Source organism: Sturnus vulgaris, unplaced genomic scaffold (assembly GCF_052056855.1).
Source record: "Sturnus vulgaris isolate bStuVul1 unplaced genomic scaffold, bStuVul1.hap1 Scaffold_1102, whole genome shotgun sequence".
Classification (NCBI taxonomy): Eukaryota; Metazoa; Chordata; class Aves; order Passeriformes; family Sturnidae; genus Sturnus; species Sturnus vulgaris.
In genome coordinates, this window is record NW_028276009.1 from 17,185 (window position 1) to 21,887 (window position 4,703).

The 4,703-nt window shown below is 52.1% G+C and overlaps 2 long non-coding RNA genes across 2 annotated transcripts; one reads left to right on the forward strand and one right to left on the reverse strand.

Moving 5' to 3' along the window:
- Window positions 1–250: 250 nt before the first annotated feature.
- On the reverse strand, window positions 251–2,218 carry LOC148219457 (uncharacterized). The gene is made up of 2 exons (XR_015799773.1): window positions 2,128–2,218; window positions 251–618 (listed from the first exon to the last, which is right to left on the reverse strand). It is a non-coding gene; the product is annotated as an uncharacterized LOC148219457 (long non-coding RNA).
- Window positions 360–1,292, forward strand: LOC148219458 (uncharacterized). The gene is made up of 2 exons (XR_015799772.1): window positions 360–498; window positions 825–1,292. It is a non-coding gene; the product is annotated as an uncharacterized LOC148219458 (long non-coding RNA).
- Window positions 2,219–4,703: the final 2,485 nt, after the last annotated feature.

Consider the following 4,703-nt stretch of genomic DNA (forward strand, 5'->3'; position numbering starts at 1 on the left):
CCAGACCCAAGCCGCATCCAGCTGTGACCCAGCTGCTCTTGGAGTGCCAAAAGCCTCCTCGTAGCTGATCTCGGGAACCCTGGAAGGGTGAGTTTGGTTTCACAGGGAAAAGGCCTCCGTTTGTGTCCAGAGATCAAATAAGGGACTCTGCTTTTCCTCTAGTTCTCCTTCCTGTTTTCACCTGGGCTAGAAGGATGGGCATGGCCTGTATTTCTCATATCAAAGTGATGTTACTAAATTTGTCCAGAAGTTCTGATTGTTATTTTTATTAGTAGTAGTAATTTTCTGATAGAAAACACTCTCATTTTGCCTTTCCCACGTTGTTTCCAGGTGCTGCCCAGGATGGACATCTGTGGTCTCAGACCGTGATTCCCGAGGAGCAAGGAAAGCCTTTTCCTCACCTGCACAGTTCAGGTGGATGGGACAGAATTGGTGTGGCCTGACAAGGCAGGAAAAGCTGTCTGTGTTCTGGAGTGCCTTGAAAGCTTTCTCCGTCAGGTTTGGAAGGGGTTTCTCTTTGGGATTTCTTGTGATGCAGCACCACGGGTATCCCTTTGTGCCAAGTCCAGTGCTAAAGGATTGAAGAACTGACAAGTGGGGTCTGGGATGAAAATGCCGCTAATAAAATTAAGCAAAGAATACAATAAGAGAAATGAGCATCCTTTTAATGTCTGAAATAGTTAGGAATAAAAATGCTGGAAAAGGGCACTCTGAATTGGTGTCACTTGTCATGGATAAAACCCCAGAGTGAGGAATCAGAGCAGAAGTTGAGAGCTGGAATCCTTCTGCAGTCGACTTAATTTTCTTTTCCTCCTCTCTTTCAGGACAGGAAGAATCACGACTCTCCTGGCATCTTTGCCAAGAGCTGTGGTGTTTGATCAGCCAAAGCCCAGAGGCTTCAGCACCAGAGGTCTGAGCCTGGAGGGCTCCTGGTGCTGCCCGTGCTGTGGGCTATGTCAGAGGATGCAGGGTTCCTCTTTGCCTCCCTGCTGGGATTAACTGCCATGGGAATGTGGGATCTGGGTGAAACTCCAGCTCTCCTGGTGTTCAGGGGAGCAAGGTCTGAGGGACTCCTCTCTGGGGATGTGCGGTGAAGGACTGAATAGTGTGGAAGGAGAGTATTTATAAACTGTATCACTGTTTCTCCCAAAATTGGGGTGGAGCAGTGATGGGGGTGGTTGGGTTTGGTCTGGGCCTGTTATTCTTTGTGCAATTTTTAAATTCTCTTGTATGATTTACTGTCCGGTATCTTTCTAACAAAAGCTGACATAAATTTAGATTAAGGATTAGAACTTGGGTCCATTCATTGCAAACATTTGACAAGGCTGGAGGACTGGGGGTGGTGACTGCTCTCAGGAAAGGTTACTTATTAATACTGTGTCAGATTTCCCGCAGTGACTGTCAGGCCTGCATGGCTGTGAGTTCGTGCTCTTCTCACTGGGGAAATAAGTTCAGCAAAATTAGAAATGTTAGAAAAATCCAGCCAAAAATTCCACCTCTGTACCCTCTAAGTTTTCCCAGCTAGGAGCTGCACAGAAGTCAGGCAGGGGAAGTGACAACAGGGAACAGCTGAAAAATTCAAAGGCACAAAGAGGAAAGGGGAAAGGTTTCAGAAAACAATTCTATGGTCTAAGAATAATTTCTGATTCCCTACTGAGAAGAACACGAACTCACAGCCATTCAGGCCTGACAGTCCCCTGCAGTGAGAGCTCAGCACACATCCACAGAGGCAAGTCCAGCATCTTAAATGAAAAAATAAAAATAAAAACCAGAAGAAAAAGGTGATTTCTTCTGCTTCAGAGTTATTTCAAGTTCTTAAAGCCCAAGCAACATTTGCTCTTGATTTTGGTTGGGTGAATCATGAGCAGTGGGCACGGGTCATGCCATTCATTGAGCAGAAAACCCGGGGTCATTTAGAGGGGACACAAGAACTGTTTGTGTAGCGACCTCGGGCTGCAGAGGGGCAGGAGAAAGGCCAAGGGAGCTCCCTGGGGCCACCAGGGCCTGTGGGGAACAGAATGGACGCTTGGATGACCAGTGGAGGTGAGGAGTGGATCTGAGTTCATCTACAGGGAAATAAGGAGGGGATACTCTGGAGTGAAAAGCTGAGGTGATGAGTTCACCCACCTGGGCACGAGTTGTGTTTGCACAAAGTGGGAACAGAGGTGAAGGTCAATCCAAAGTCGATCCTGCTTGACCTCTGAATTCCAGGATAAGTTTTACAAGCTGCCAAATGAGGGAGTAAAAATACACAAAAATGAAACCGAGAGCATTCATGAGGTTCCTGGGAGTCCATTACACTGTTGTCATAGAATTCTTAATGAGTTTTGAGCTTTTAATGACAACAATTCAGTACTTTCTTTGGATTATTCACTGTGTAGGATTTGGGGTTTATCTGGATTTTAAAGGCGTCGTGGTGGCCCTGACACTGCTCAGGAGCTGGTAGGAAAAGCAGGGTCAGAGCTCCTGGCAGGCACAGGGTGTTTTTCCCAGAGTGGACTGTGGAGGAATTGTTTGGGCCTTGGATTGTCCCTCTGGGTGATGCCAGTTGCTGTGATTTGTGTAATTCCATACATTTAACTCCCAATACTTCCCAGCCCAGGAGCTTGAGCTGACAGGGCAGCACACAGATTGTTCTCTGTGCTGTGCCCCGATTTGGGGTTGGCTGTCAGCTTTGCTAGCTCCCGTGAATTATGCCCATAGCCCCGAATTCCCTGCTCAATTCCCACTGCCATAACCTCACAGCGCCTCATGGAGTGGGGATATACTGTGGCAGGAAGCTCAGCAGCATCGGCACAGGGACAGGTGTATATTCCAAAGAATTTGCTGTTTCAAACCCTCATCCCCCAGCCCCGCCGATGTCCCTGGGGGGCACTTGACAGAGTTACCTGGATTTCAGCTGATTTCACCCCCCCGAGCTCGGGCTCCAGGTGATCTTTTCAAGCAGGAGAAGGCAGGGGCCGGAGGCGCTCGTGGCCCGTGCCGAGGCAGTCCCTGGGGCCACGAGAGGACATCTCTCCCTGCAGAATTTCAGTTCTTTCCAGAGCCTCAGCAGTGACAGAGGACAAAGAGGAAGATGAGGAGGAGGAAGAAGGGGGAGAGGGTTTGAGAGGAGGGGAAGCCCAAATCCGTGCTGTGTGCGGAGCTCCGACAGCACGCTGCAGCCCGCAGCTCAGTGTGAGCACGGGGCAGAGGAGGCGATTTCTGGGCATTCAATCACCCTGAGGCGGGCCCGGCACCGCCCCTGCAGCACCGTCCCCAACACAGCTCGGTACCGCTCCGGGATCACCCGGCCCCGCCCCCGGTGCCGCCCGGGACCACTGGGGACCGCCCCTAAAGCACCGCCCCGGCCCCGCCCGGTCCCGTCCCCGGGACCTCCGTGCCCCGCCTCGCCAAGCCCCGGCTCCGCCCCGAGCCTGCCCGGGCTGCGCCGGGACCATCGCTGGCGGCCCCGCCCCTCTTCCCCGGGCCGAAGCGGGCTGAAGGAGATGTCCGCACGATTGGAAACGCCGCCGAAAATCGCACCCGTGGGATCGGTGTCGGCGTCGTGCGCAGGCATCCCACTAGAGCGAGCGGGCTCCTTGCTGTGCCACCCTCCTTTTGCAGCCAGAGTTAGAAGGTCGGGGAGCGACACCCGAGCCGCCATCTTGGGAGAGGCAGGCGCGCAGTACCGCGCTCTGCCCACAGGGTGGCGCTTGGGAGACAGGCAAGGGATGGAATCAAGGAGTGTCCCAATCCTTGAGGAAATCCCCCTGAATGAACGCCCCAAAAAACCCCGACCAGAACTGACAAACCTCCTGCCTCTGTATGAGTGCAAAGGGTGTGCAAGGAGTGTGCAAATAGTGTGCATTAGCAATCGATCGGCAGGCATTGGAAATCGATCGCCGATCTAATCGATCGGCAGGCGCGATCAATCGATCGCCGATCTAATCGATCGGCAGGCATTAGCAATCGATCGCCGATCTAATCGATCGGCAGGCGCGATCAATCGATCGCCGATCTAATCGATCGGCAGGCATTAGCAATCGATCGCCGATCTAATCGATCGGCAGGCGCGATCAATCGATCGCCGAGCTAATCGATCGGCAGGCATTGGAAATCGATCGCCGAGCTAATCGATCGGCAGGCATTGGAAATCGATCGCCGAGCTAATCGATCGGCAGGCGCGATCAATCGATCGCCGATCTAATCGATCGGCAGGCATTAGCAATCGATCGCCGATCTAATCGATCGGCAGGCTCGATCAATCGATCGCCGATCTAATCGATCGGCAGGCATTAGCAATCGATCGCCGATCTAATCGATCGGCAGGCACGATCAATCGATCGCCGATCTAATCGATCGGCAGGCGCGATCAATCGATCGCCGATCTAATCGATCGGCAGGCATTAGCAATCGATCGCCGATCTAATCGATCGGCAGGCGCGATCAATCGATCGCCGATCTAATCGATCGGCAGGCATTAGCAATCGATCGCCGATCTAATCGATCGGCAGGCGCGATCAATCGATCGCCGATCTAATCGATCGGCAGGCATTAGCAATCGATCGCCGATATAATCGATCGGCAGGCACGATCAATCGATCGCTGATCTAATCCATAGGCACGCATTAGCTATCGATCGCCGATCTGATTTTTCCCGCCATTTCTCAATGATTTTTTCCCCCATTTCTCACTGATTTTTCCCCAATTTTTCATGCATT